Consider the following 15,812-nt stretch of genomic DNA (forward strand, 5'->3'; position numbering starts at 1 on the left):
TATATATATATATATATATATATATATATATATATCTATATATATATATCTATATATATATCTATATACACACACACACACATTCTCACTAAAAAAAAAAGTGTGTGTGCAAGAGTTGCAGTCTTTCCAGTTGCAACAAGTGTTTGGACAGATGCACACAAACTGGCATTATACATCCATTTATCTGGACACCTCATCTTTAGGTATAAAGTTGTGTGATGAAAAGGGAATTCCTTATAATAATGGATGCATGCTGATCAAAGGAAAGTTTTGTTGTCTACATGGATTCCCAAATCTCTGACTACTGGATCATTTTTCAGGAGGTGTTGTTGATGTCATAGTGACAGCGTAAATCATGCTTACTGAGGATACCAAAACATTTCTTGACATTTAGTTTCAGTCCATGGTTCTGACACCATGTATTTGTTTGAGAAAGACCTTCCTGGGGGATCTTGGTGTCTTCTGGAGACATAATCATGGTAGAGAGCTTATAGTCATCTTCAGTCTTGGTCAGCCATAAACCCCCCCTCCCAAAAAAAAAAAAAAAAAAAAAATTTGCATTGTCCAGTGAGACAGAAATGAATAGCTAAAGGACTGAACCCTAGGGTATACGTGGAAGGATTGTTTTCAGGATGTAGATCCACTCCCCCTAGTTTCCTATGTTCTGTTTGGGAGCCAGTTAGCTAACCAGTGAGTTTCATAGCGATTTACATTTAGCTGGGACAGTTTATCTACAACATCAGAGAGTGTTGGATGGTGTGGAGTACCTTTCTAAAGTCTAGATATGCAGGGTGTACAGATTTACCCACGTCCATTGTTTCAGTAACTTCCTGGAAGATGCTGACAAAGTTCATGTACAATGTTTTACATTTTAATTTAGTTACTTCAGTTGAGCTGTGCTCATTAAGCATAGTGAACTTGTGTTTGTATTTACTGTAGGCTGAGCAGCTGTCCAATTACTTTATTCCTCCATGTCATGTGACTTAGAATTCTAGTGATGTATTTATTAAAAACAGGCTTAACAGTTTTTAGTGGGTAGACGAATTCTGTAATCACTGGCAGATTTCAACACAGATGTGGCACAGTCAGTCAATTAGACAATAAATAAGCAAATAAATGCATTTTTTTCAAGTAAAAGTAAATTAAGAGAGATTAAGATCCTGTATGAAGTATAAAATGCTTATTATAGTCCCAAGATGGACAACTATTACTTTTATGTTACTGTACACCAGCTAGACACTTTGCAAGGAATCTTGTTCAAATTTGCTTTTACTTGACTAGAATTACATTTGTGTGTTGATTTACTGTCTAACTGATTAATTGTGCTGCATTTCCATGTTTTAAATCTGCTACAGATCACAAAAACACCTACCCAATACAAATATGGAATTTAGGAAGTAACTCAGTTGCTGTTCAGCCCATGTTAAGTACAAAAGCTAGTTTACTATAATAAATAAGCATAGTTCCACTGAAGTAACAAAAGCAAAATCTATTTATTTTATAATCAGAAAGCACACTATACACAATGAGATCATAATTAGAGCAAAAACAATTCTTTGCCAATGATTTTTAAGTATGCAGGATCTGCCCTTAATGAATGTTTTTGCTAATTTTATTAAAAAAAAAAAAAACAGATGAAGCTGGTCAGGCTTATGGCTCTATAATTATCTGTGTCTGTTGACACCCCAACCTGTGTCCAAGGGGATGATTGTGGCTGTCCTCCATTCATACAGTATAAAGCCTGTTTGGAGGTAGATACTGAGTATATATAGGGGGTCTGACCAGCCCTGTTTCATGCTGGCCACTAGGCAGCCCATTATGTTATCCAATCCCACAGAGGCAATGTTCTTGGCCTTAGAAAATGCCTTGAAGATTTGTGCTTGGGAAATATTAGGAAGGATGCAGATACAGGTATTTTCTCTGGGAATACAAGAGCGGAAACAAGGGTAAAGTTTAAACTGAACCGGATTACCAGTAAATTGGCTGTATTCACTGGGTGTGAGTATATTTATTATTAGCTCTGCACAGTGCTAAGGACTGTTTCTAATCTTTCTAACACAGTTAAAGTAGGATTTGGATATCCTTCACCTGGTTTACTATTTTTACCTTGGATCTGGCACTGGTTGATTTGACTGCAAGTGTTTTTATCATCATGTGGGTTAAAGTTATTTTTGCATGCAATGTGTTTTGTTTTGTTTTTTTTTTTGTTTTGTTTTTTAATTATAGAGACTGTTTATATTTTGGTTCCATTTTTCGAATTTGGCAGCTTTTATTTATACGTACATAAAATTTGGAAGTAAATGATTCTGCATAATTATAGGGATTATCAAGTTTGAAAAGACTTATGAATTTAGCCAAGTCATTCTATAGAAGATTAGCCTTAGCACAATCTCTGAAATACTGAGGTACTGGAAGATGCTTCCAATTTCAGTTTTATGGTGAAGGTGACTGCATTTGTGATCTCATTTAACAATAGAGGAGGTTACAGTTTGTGGAGAGCAAAGCTGTCACATATTGGTAATGACCAAGTCAAGAATTTTATCACCTCTGGTTGGGGTGTAAAGTAACTGGTCCAGACATTTTGTCTCAGCAAAGTCCAGAAATTTCTGGGCATATATGCTTGAGGATATGCAAGTCTCCCAACCGATGGAGAGGTTAGTTGAAGTCACCTAGGGGACTGATGTTTGGCTTAAGAGTTATGGGTTGAGGGTGACACTGCGGGAGTCCACTAGTTAGCTATACTATGATAGTGGGTTTTGTTAATCATAAGTTGAATGTGGAGGAGTTTCAAGTTATCTTGTATAATCAGTGTGAAGGTGAAATGTTTTCTTTTTAAGAATAGAGACATCACCACCTTTGGTGCCTTAATCTTGTGTGGTGGAACTGAACATGTGGTACCCATTAAAACCATATACTCATCAATTGCTGTTATTGGTCTTGAACCAGGTCTCCATAATGATGCATGTATCAAAGTGCTCTATAGTGAGGAATGCTTATAGGGACAGGAGTTTTCCATCAAGTCTCCTGGCATTCAGCAGCAATACCTTAATGTTATCCAGATTCTGTTTATGTTGGAAGTTTTAAAAGATGGACATTGCCTAAAAAAGTCATTGTGGGGATGAATATAGAAGTAGCCAATGTACAGCAGCCTTGGAAGGATAGCTGCATGCCATCCCTAGCAAACCAGTTAGGAGTGTTTACCGCCTTCTCGTAGGTTCAAATGTTTTAGGCTAGTGACCACAGGGGGAATTTTCAGATTAGCCATGCATCTCAAACATAGCTGACAAGATAGCTAGTCTTAAGATTATTCTAAGGGGTACATGCAAACTGGGGCTTTATGAGCAAGCATTTATGGCTACCTCTGTCCATTATGGACATAAGTGGCAGACCAGGGATGAATGTTTAATTCTCCATCCACTGGTACAAATTATGCTTGAATAGGGTTAAGGAAAAACTCTGTTTCACATAGATGAAAAATGTGTTCAAGAAAAGTTATTTCTTGGGACAAACTTCTATCTCAAACATGACCCATTTATCTTGCAACCAAAGTTAAAATCTCTTGACTGGGTAATTCCAGTGGTATTTGTTTTGCAGATCTGCAGAAGGTCCATTGCAACAAGATCCAGGGATGTCTTGTATAACAGGCATAGATTGCCTCTCAACATTCTGTACAAGACTGGGCAGAGGGATAGAGCTTTGAGATGGTCTTCATAGTATGTGTTTTTTACACTATATATCCTTTTTATGAGGAACCTCTGTGGATGTTCCAGTTGTTAGATATGCCTGGTTAGGTACATACCAAAGAGGGCATTGTACTCTATCGGTTTGAGAAGGACTGAATACAGTAGAATGAGGACATCCTTGGACCTAGATGCCATACTGTTGCTTAGAATTTTTTTTTAATTTTATTTATTTGACATTTGTTAACCGGGTTGGTCCAACTGAGACGTGGAGACCTGAGCAGAAATGCTCCAGGTTAAATAGACACAAACATCTTAAAAATACAGTACCAATATACAAAAAATATTTATGAAATAGACTATAGTAATCATGACATAAAAAAAACAGTAGCAAAAATTAATTAGCAAAAATACATAAGCAAAATAGGAGAATAATGCCCCCCTTTTTTGTATTAGAGTGAAGAAAGGAAAGATAAACTCGGTGTCAGAACACAGCAGAGAGCTTTGATTATGTTAGTATGCAACATATCTTAAGGGAGGATGTGCAAATAGAGTTAAATCAAAATATAGAGAAGATATTGTAGAGCCTAATTTATACATATGCACATGTATTTTACTAGCTTACTGCGCAAGACTGATACTAAATAAATAGTGTGTGCAGAGTACAAAGAAATGGTAGAATCAAGTAATCATATACAGAAATAATTGGAAAAAAGGGATGTGGAGGGTTAGGTAGAGTCATGGCAGAGGCAGTTGCAAAATCTAAAATGATTCCCTTACTATCAAAGATAGACTATGATTGAAGGGCAAGTTACTGTCTGCATATGTCCCCAAATTCCTGACTAGTTGAACTACTCCTAGGGATGTGTTTCAGTGGGTTTCCCAGGATAGCCAACTTCCCAAAGAATACTATTGTGCATTTACTGGTGCCGAGTTTCAGACTGTGGCTCTGAGTTGGCCCTTCTTGGAGAATATTAGTGTCTTGGGTTTTATGAATGCACCAAGTTTGCAAACATCTTAAAACATGGTCACCCAGAGGCCCTGGTTGTTGGCCTTAACTTCACTGAAGTAGATGCCAAAAAGGAGGAGACCCAGAACAGAGCTCTGAGAGTTTCTGCCCCTGACTTGCCTCACTGTGGAGGTGGAGTCCCCTCTCCTAACTTCTTGGCTGTTTAAAGCCACATGCATATCCAATGGGTGACATTGCAATTGATTATAAAACTCCTATGTCCAAGTGAGATATTATAACAGGCGCTGTGCCCAAATCAAGGTAAGCGGTATGTACCATTTTGCTCTTGTTCATTGCCTTGGTAACTTTTGGGAAAGTTCACCAGGATGAGCAGGCATGGTCTGCCACTGACAAAACCAAACTGGTAGGATCCCATGTCTCCAGATTATTGTTAATTATTTCTATGACCATTCTTTCAATGCCTTTGCATATGAAACTAGTCAGGCTTATGGCTCTGTAGTTTCTAGAGTCCCTGGATGGCCCATCCTTGTGTGGAAAGAAGACTGTTGAATTCTCCATTCATGTGGCATGAAGCCTTTTTAGAGGCTACAGTTAAATTGTGACTCTAGTGATCCTGATATATCATGCTTCATCCTCTAGTGGTCCTGATAGGTTATGCTTTAAGATATTTAAGAGGCATTGTGGGATATTATCAGGACTCATTGATGTGGTATTTTTGGGACCTGCTCCCTACTGAGTGTTGAGGGGGGGTATGTTTGATAGTGTTTCCCAATAGGTGGCTGGGGGAGATGGGGGTAAAATTGGAGCTGAATCGATCTTCCGGTGGGTTTGTTATATACTTTCACTCTGTACAGGTGACTCCATTTGCAGTTAGTTCTGCACATTATTGTGTGCTGCTTTTGAGGCTGCAGACATTAATTACTAAAGCCAGTTTTATTGCTATCCTTGACCTGGAAGGCTATACTAAAGCCAGCTTTATAGCTATCCTTGACTTGGAAGGCTATAAATTTCTCTTGCACATACTAGATTTGTCCTCCAAGTTTTCCTGTTTAGACTCATGAGAAATTTAATATGCTGATGGGTAGTGCAATTCCTAATTTTTGCCATGACTTTCTTCCTTTTGTTATATATCCTGCTGATACTGGGAATTCACCAGGGTGGCACGTTTGTTAGTATTTGTTTTGTTTTGTGTTTATTCTTTGAGAACACAGCTGTCTCAGTTGTACAAGGTCTCTGAACAATTCTGAATAGGCAGCAGTGTTCTTTGAGGTTTGCATTAGAGTAGTTTCTAAACATTTCAGCATTTGCAGGGGGTCTTTATTTCCAAGAACATTTCACCGAGGGTGGGGGGCATTAGTGTTCTCCCACAGTACTGAGAAATCCCAGTATATTTGTGCTGCTAGTGGGTATATGGTCTAGCCAGTCCAGAGTATTTGTGTTGAGAAAGTCCAGGAATCTATGGGGCTGTATGTTTGGGGTCATATATGACTCCCAATTTATAGTGGGGTAGTTAAAGTCACCCATGAATTTGGTATTAGTTTAGATGTCGAAGGATTCTGGTGAGTTTGTCTTATGGGATTCCTAAGCAACAGATGGATACATGTAGCTTGAAAGGATATGGTATGGGACTTTGCTTATGTTAATTTGAACATAAAGAAGCTGAGAATTATCATCTTGTTTGACCAGCCATGATTGTTTTTGATGTAAAATCAAAACACCTCCATCTTTAGTGCTTGCTAGTACAGTAGTTTAGCTAAATGTGTGCAAGGAATTGTAGCCCTCCATTGCCTGGGTGTTCTGTGCGGCTTTAAACAATGTCTCAGTAACTGCACAAATGTCTGCATTCTCCATGGTGTAGAGAGCTTGAAGGGAGTGGAATTTCATGTTTAGATTTTCTAGGGTTGGTTTTGCCACATTGGACGGTTTGTCAGTTTGGCATTTTGAGGAGGACAATGTTTTAACAAATATTTGAAAGACAAGAGGGGAGAGGTGCGACCAGCCCTGGCAAAACAGCATGGTCTATTGATCATATTCTCCCATGCTGAGAGATATCGTATCTCCCCTTGGAGCAACAACAAAAGCTAAGCCAATTGTTAAAGTCAATGATCTTTTGCTCATATTGTGGCACCATCCTTGGAGAAGGCAGAATGCTGCTCAATGTTAGGCTCATACCAGCCTGGGATACATGTAGTCCAGGAGGTACATCTCAGGTCATTTACACCCACATGAACTGGTACTTGCAATTCAATTACTTGACTATATGCCTGATTTGGCTGATCCTGGTCCCTAACAGACAGCTGACCACAACTTTTTGACTTATTTAGCCCAGTGAGTGGGACATCTGTGCATCTCACAATGGAGTCTCCTATGACCAAAATATTAGGTTTTGTGGAGATGCGCCTTATGGGCTTAGAGACCTGGCAGCATGTGCTTTATTGGGTGTTGCTTTTTTGTTCATTTCTTCAGTATTAAGATATCTTTGTTGTTTAGGGAGTTTACACTTAAGTGCCTCTGCGTGTGCCTCCCTCTGTGTCTGGTCTGTACAATAAGAGTTTGGTTAACAACAACATGTTTGGTATTAAAAGCACTTATGCAGAAGCCTTGCCTCCAGTGACCTAGCATAACTACATCTTTCACATATTATATCTGTTTTTTGGACAATTAGGTAGTTATCAGTGTACAGGAACTAAAGCTTCATTGCCTCAGGATGCCCATATCAACCAGACCAGATACAAAAGAGAAGTGCAGGTCCATGGCTACAGATTCTTATTTCTTGCTCTACAAAGGGATCATTTACAGCTGGTTAGTTTGCTTATTGTGGACAGTGCAGTAGTGCAGCGGTAGCATTGCCATCTCATAGCAAGAGGTTCTCCAGTTCGATTGTCTGGGATGCCTTCTGTGCATACTCTGCACGTCCTCCCTGCATTCGTGTGTGTTTTCTTCCACGGTACAAAGACATGTGTCTGGAGTGTTTGTTTCTTCTTGGGCCTCTGCTGAAAATTGGCTTTGTTCCAGGTTGGACTTTCCCAGTAAACAAATGTTAAATAAAACATAGTTACAGTGTAAACTTGCAAAATAATACTTCTGCAATTAAACGTTGAGAGGGAAGGAGTTTTATGGCCAAATTAACTTAAGCCGAAGATAAGGGGGACACTAAAGAAAACAAGGAGCGGGGGAGGGTGGATTTTCAGCCAATTAGCCTCTCTTTGCATAGCTGGAGTGTGACAGAAACAGAAGCTGAAGACTAAAGTTGTTCTTGGCCCCAGAAAATAAAAGTAATTAAATGAAACACTACCCACACCTAGAAAGAAAATCAGTAGTTGTGCAACTCAATCTGGCTATTTCTTTCTCAAAAGGCAACCAGTATTAAATTTTAAAAGTCAGGTTATTTATATAGGAAGGATAGTGCAACTATTTACAAGAATTACTGAATAAAGGCTTAAAATGCTTGCAAAAATACCTGGATGCTGTTCTGTCAGATACAGCAAACACACTTAGAATAACTTAGCTAAAACTTTCAACTTGAGACATAAAATAAGGAGGAAACCGACAGATGTGGACTTCAAAATTAACTTAAAACAGATAGAACAATGAGAATTTCCACCCACTTGGCTTTCTTTTTCAATTTCAGCCAATAAGCCTTTCATTAGATAGCCTGAGACGTGCACAGACAGAAGGTGAATATTTAAATAAAAAGTTTGTGACTTTAGAGTTCAAAAGCAATTAACTTAATCTGACTCCAACCCAGTAATTTTTCTTAATTCTCAAATGATGTACAAAAGATGTTAGTAGCATCAGATGGCTACAATATGTCTATACAAGACAGCACACAAAAGTACTACCAGATATATTCAGTTATGGTTTATAGCTTTTTCCAGGGAAAAATGCAAAAAAAAATACAGCAAAATAAATTCAAAGTTTTAGTTCTAAATAAAGACGACTCCAAGTAACAGCCAAATTGCAAAGTTCCTCGGAGAGCACCCATATTCTCTTTAAAATTTAGCTACTCTGGACATAAAACCTTTCATCAGTAACTTATAAATATGGGTAACATTTACCATAAGAAACACTAGATCTAATTTTTACATCTACATGTACATGAGGATTCGTAAATGCTGCATCTGCGGCTAAGTAAACACTGCTTACACTGTGCACAATGAGACCTAAGACTTATTACCCATTCATGTGACCAAGCCAGTGTGGGTGATGAGGAGTTTCTCATTATGGCTGCAGCACAGACCCGTGTCTCAGATTACATTGCAGCCACATGAAATACAAGCAGTTAACAATGGCAGTGGGCAAGCTCCCCCAGTAGTCAACAGAGTACATGTGCACAGGTACAGATTGTTGATGTAATCATAATCCGATTAAAATGTACAATGGAAGGAAAAGTACCACTGATGGCAATGTGTGCAGTAGAGGTTATACTGTAGGAAGAGAATCCACAAAGATAGACAGCAGAAAGTGGAAAGGGATTTGGAGAACAAAACAACGGTCACTGCAGAGTGGAGAAAGTACTATGACAATACCTGAATTTAGAACAATGCGAATCCTAGGTAGGAGAGGTGGGATACAATAAAGCAGCATGACAGATGCACCTAACCTGCACCAGGTCAGACATCAGAATGTTAGTAGCGGACATGCATTATACTGTTATGATTGTTTTAAAGAAAAGTCAGCCTGTCAATTTAGTCCACATGCCAGTATAGCCATAGCTTACAGGCAAGGTGAACAATCTACAACAGTCAAACTGCAAGGTGTCATAAAACACACAAAACAAATCTAACACATGCAGACCAACAGCAAGAAAATAATCTAGGCTTCTAGGAAAATGATCCCGTGACATTCCTACTGAAGGTTTCCTTTAGCAGCACATTAGCAAGGGCAGCCACTACAGCAGTCAGACTGAAAGGCGGTTTGTGTGTGTGTGTGTGTGTGTGTGTGTGTGTGTGAGTATATATATATATATATATATATATATATATATATATATATATATATATATATATATATATATATATATATATATGGAAACACTTTATAACCTCAAATTACTGAAATGTTGAATTTCAGTATTTCGAGACTATAAAGCCAAATGTTAAAAATAACGAAAGGTCATAATCGTGAACTCGAATATATGTCAAATTCGCGGTTATGACCTTACGCTGCGTAATGTCCGGGATTGTGTTTTGATGGTGCGCGGTGCCGTGTGTGGATGTAGGTGTTATGTCCGGTAAGTGTTTACTAAGGGTTTTGAGTGGGAGTTAGAGTGTGTGTGAGTGTGCTGATGTGTGCGTGAGGGGTCGGAGAATGTGCGTGTGTGAGTTGGCTTTTGTTTTGTGTTTGTGCGATCTCAGAGTTAGTATATATAAGTAGGGGGTGTGGGGGGGTGCAGCCCCCCACATAGAGGGTGCAGGGGGGCTTGCCCCCTGCTTATGTGTGTATGAGTTTTGTATGTGTGTAGTTTTGTTTGTTTATGTTGTGATGTGGGTATTGTGGTGTATGTGTGGTATAGTGTGTGCGGTGTTTTTGGTGTTGTGAATTTCGCGTTTTTTTTTTTGTCGGTGTTTTGTGGATTCGGTTTTATAGTCTCGAGATACTGAAATTCGATATTTCAGTATTTCGAGGTTATAAAGTGAATCCATATATATATATATATATATATATATATATATATATATATATATATATATATATATATATATGTGTGTAGCTATATATATATATTATATATATATATATATATATATATATGTGTGTAGCTATCTATATATATATATATATATATATATATATATATATATATATATATATACATACACACACACGTCTGCAGAATCATTCATAGTAAATGTGTGCTGTAAGACACATCTCAGGGCAACAGAACATAGGATACCAATGATGAATTAATACACATAAAATCATTTTAACCTATGTCTGTGTCACTCACATTCCCAGACCCAGAGCAATAGCCAAGCATGACACTGAAGAACTCAGAGTAAAGGACTTGTAAAAAGAGAAGCAAAGAAAGAAAACCATTAAGGGGCATGACATACAGTTTTATTAGAACATATAATATTGTAAAAACATGCCACCCTTGGCAGATAGGAACCCTGCACCCAGTGGAATGATAATGCACTCATCACTTCATGAATACATTGAGAGATGGCCTTCCTACAAGAGTTTTAACTTTAACTTTGATAAGAAATATGAAATAGTGCACCTTTGCTACACTCACTGGCAAGACCCTTGGCAAGATAGTGGTGCATTTGAATAGATTTTTCTTCAATTTTGCTACAGGATGAGAATGATCATTCCCATCTGGCTCTACATAACTAGTAACGTTGCTCTATGACAACACTTGCACAATGCATGAACAAAGACAGATGATTTTACATTGCATACATACTTTTGTAATTTTAATATAAAAACCCTCTTGTGGCACATATGTGGCTTATCTGTGTTTTGACCAGATTAGAAACTGAAAATAGGAGTATAGGACAGAAATGAAACGGGAAAGCAAGAGCAGCTGGAACACAAGGTGAGCAAATAAGGAATGAAACATATGGGGCTGAGAATTCTATCTATCAACCTCTAAACACAATAATCATGGTTTACTGACCAAAATCCTCAGTGATGTGTCAGAATTCTATGTATTTTATTGTGAGCAATTGTAGGTAGTCATGTGTACATTAAAGTTCCCTGATGTTGAGAGGTATGGGCGAGATTTTTTTTTTTTTTTTTTGTGGGATAGGCTCTCTCCATTATTTTATGAATGGAAAGTTGGGAAAATAGGAGGTGAGTAAGAGGGTGGGTTACAAAGAAAGACAGACAGATGGGGAGTGGGGTAACAATGTTGAATGAGGAAGGAGAGAGCTGACGAACAGAGAGATGACTATGGAATGGGGAGGACTGCATAACATACAGGGTTGGTTATCGATAGAAAAAGGCATATCAGTTGCATGTATGGTTGTGGTACTAGATCATGCTTACACTGGACATGTTTTGCTTTGGTGTACTTACAGGTGAATTATTCTCTGCATCCGGCACTTTAAATATACCCCAGTAGTAGATGGGATAGTTCCAGTCTCTGATAAATATCCTTGAGCATCAGATGATAAATATTTTGCAGAATCAGAGAATGTTTAACCTCTGACAATAATGGGGATCAGTTGGCACAATCAGTGGGTGCAGTTTTAGACACGGTGTATTACCACACACATACCATCCTCAGACCATGGACGGTGTCTAGGCCTAAGCATGCCCAGGATACATTACCATCTGAGAGTGGACAGGTTAATGGGGACACTGTAGATCATGGTGGCCCCCGCAGAGATGGGTCTGACTCTATCCTTAGTTATAATGGGTAAAAGAGCCCACACGGGAGGGGGGGGTGGTTCCAGTGCTGCTCGGTAAACTGGTTATCACTCTCCCCTTGGGAGATTTTCAAATGTAGGATGTGCATGCTTAGAAAGCTTTATACCTTGAGTGCATAGTTTTCAATGGGGAGGAGAAGGCAGATTGCTAACAAACAGCAAACAGTTGAAAAGAATAATACATAGGGAGACCTAATGTTACAAAAACTGGAATTGTTTTTCTTAGTCTTAAAAACATGTACAAGTATAGATTACTCAACAGGCATGCTGGGAATATGGTACTGAGAGAAGAACAGCAAGGAAATGAAACTGATTAGGACACTGGAAAAGCAAGGGGTCTACCAGTACTGTTGAGGAAGCTTAAAATGGAGTCTAGTAGGGGAAGTAAACCACTGACCATGGTTGTGGAGTTGAGTGTACATGATATATTGGGCAAATTCAGTCAGTTTTTCTACTATCAGCCAAAGCTGACATATTATTTCAGCACCCCTTGAAGTTCAGGTCAGTGTAGGCTCTGATGGCACAAGGGCAAGACAGACGAGGATACTACTTCCTCCATTTTAAGACTCAAAGTAAGAGGAAGGAGAATGGGGCAGATGTTTTAACTAATACTGAAGTGAGTGACACTACTGTTGACATAGGCCCAATACTGTAATAGTGATTTAGCAAATTCCCAATAAAGGCAGAGCTTAGGGGCAGGGGTGCTCCAATGCTCACTTTACTTATGTGGGCTAACTATAACCCTAACTTTACATGTCCCTAACCCTATACAGTATGTTACTAAAAACTCTGTCCCATAACAGTACTACTACCGTAGCCAAGTATTGACCTATGAACTATTAGCCTAACAACCCCAGGGGGCCTTTTCAAGTCTAGTCATGTTTCCCAAAGGTGAGACTCAAATCCTGCAGCTTGGGTCTGTTAAGGTAAACCGATGAATCATTATGGAACTCATCAAGATTATATCACCCCAGATGGGACTCAAATCCATGATCCCTGGTTTAGGAGGCCAACACCATATCCATTAGGGCAATCATACTTTTTTTTTTAAGAGGGAGTTTACTAAAAGAGGACTTTTTTAGTGAGAGGGAAGAGGATTATGGAATTTACTATTTTCCCTACTGTGGTGCGATCTTGGAGTTGGTATATATAACATGCAAGGGGTGTAGGGGTGCAGCTCCCCACATACAGGTTGAAGAGGGGCTTCCCATCCTGTAGAAATGTAGAAAAAAAGACAGATTTTGTTTTATGAAGTTCAAGTTTTCAGAAACAATCATATCATGTTGACAATATGAATTTCGACTTTCTGAAAACTCAAGAGTCTGACACAGACCCAACAATATATATATATATATATATATATATATATATATATATATATGAGAGAGAAAGAAAGAGAAACATAAATACTTACTTATATACATCTATATGATAAATACATACATATAGCATGCATACTTAATGTTTTCATATATATATATATATATATATATATATGTGTGTATATATATATATATATATATATATATATATATATATATATACATATATATATATATATATATATATATATATATATATGTGCATATAGATTATATTTATATATATATATATGTGCATATACATATATATATACTAGTGTGGTCTCCTTTAAGGCCCCTGAGCCAGTGGTAAACATTACTCAAACCGCTGAATCACTTACAAATGCCTTCTACCAGCACCTACAGGACTGCATGGATCAGGCAATCCCAAACAAAACTAAGACTCTCTGTACCAAAGGCAAGCGTCCAGTCTGGTGGACCCCAGCCATAAACAAGCTCTACAACAAAAGGAGGAAGCTACTACAAGATAGAGCAAAATCCTTGAAAGGCAAGACACCTTTGATCATTATAAGTAAAAAACTAAGAGCTCTCATAAAATCATCCAAGGCAAATTTTGAGAGAAAAATCGCCAAGGACTCTAAAGAGAATCATAAGGCCTTCTTTAGCTATGTTAGAAACCTAGGAGGAAACTCCCAGATATGCTCAGAATTAGTTCAAAATGATGTGAAAATTACTGAACCTACACACATTGCCAACATACTGGCTGACAGGTTCAGTGCAAACTTCTCCCCCCCCCCAAAAGGAGAGATATCTATTCCAGAGGATTGTAGCCCCCCAAACATCTCCAACGCCCAGGTGAGAACTGCCCTCACTAAGGCAAAAAACAGCATCCATGGGACGGATGGTGTCCCCGGCTGTGTGCTTCATGAACTCAATGAGGAATTAAACCCACAGTTAGGACAGCTGTTTAATCTTAGCCTCACCTCAGGATACGTACTCAAGGAGTGGCGCACGGCGACTGTGGTCCCACTTCATAAGGGCGGTGCCTCCACAGACCCTGGAAATTACCGCCCCATTAGCTTGACAAGCCTTATCTGCAAAGCCATGGAGAGGATCATAATGGAACTCATAAATAAAGACATAGGGAACTTGCAGACTTTGGATCCAACCCAGTTTGGCTTTGTCAAAGGCAGATCCTGCCTCTTAAACTTGGTTGACTTTTTCGAGACAGTCACCAAGGCCATTGATGAAGGAAAGGCAGTCCATACAGCCTACCTCGACCTGGCAAAGGCCTTCACACAATACCCCACTCAGGTATCATCGAAAAACTCATCAGCTTGAATGTAAACCCATACATCACAAGATGGGTTGCAAACTGGCTAAGTGACAGAACCCACAGGGTCAGAGTTGCTGGAGCCATGTCAGACTCAAAGCCTGTCACAAGTGGTGTCCCACAGGGCTCAGTCCTGGGTCCACTCTTGTTCGGCATCTACTTTTCTGAAGTACAAGCAAACACAGGAGGGTTATGGCTGACAAAGTTTGCAGATGACTGCAAACTGGGCGCCATAGTCGAAAACACATCTGACACAGATATCCTCCAGAAGGGCCTCACAGAAATGGATAACTGGTGCCAGAGCCATGGCCTGAAGTTAAACGCCAAAAAATGCATAGTCATACCCTTTGGGAAAAACAAGGCTACCCCTAGCTACCATATAGGTGGCAATCCACTGAGCACAGAAAAAGTCATCAGAGATCTGGGGACCCAGGTTGACAGTAGCCTTCGCTTGACACTCATGTTGCTAAAGTAGTTAGGAAAACCTTCTATATCACCCACCTGATCATGAAGGGATTCACATCTAGATCAAGGGAGGTCATCGTCCCCTGTACTCATCACTTATTAGACCTATGATTGAGTACAATGCCCCCTTTGGAATGTATCTGACCAGACACCTGCTGCAGCTTGAAAGGCCCCAAAAGTTCCTCACCAAAAGGATAAAGGGTCTCAAAAATATGTCTTATGCTGCCCGACTGAAAGAACTCCAGCTCTATTCAGTCTCATACCGCTTGCTCAGAGGTGACCTGTGCCTGACATATAAGGCCATGTCAAACCCAGATTTGATGAATATGCTTCACCTCAAAAATCTAGATCCCTCAGAACCACAAGGGCGGGAGACTTAAACCTTGACACGGTTATAAATAGAACGTGCTGGAGGGACAGATTCATCACCCAGAGACTCCCTATGCTGTGGAACAAAATCCCGGTACATGTGAGGCAGAGCACCTCTCTGGTCTTGTTCAAGAGGAATCTTGACCAATGGATGGGAGATTGCAGATATACCCCAGGGATTACTTCAGCGTCACTGCTTGACAGAGGCACAGCAAAATGATAGGCATAGTTTTTATTCAAACTAAAGGGGTGGCGAAAGCCACATAACTATGGGCTAGGCTTATAAATGCCCTTGGG

The sequence above is a fragment of the Protopterus annectens genome, chromosome 7.part0, assembly GCF_019279795.1.
Source record: "Protopterus annectens isolate FY-2018-M chromosome 7.part0, PAN1.0, whole genome shotgun sequence".
NCBI lineage: Eukaryota > Metazoa > Chordata > Ceratodontiformes > Protopteridae > Protopterus > Protopterus annectens.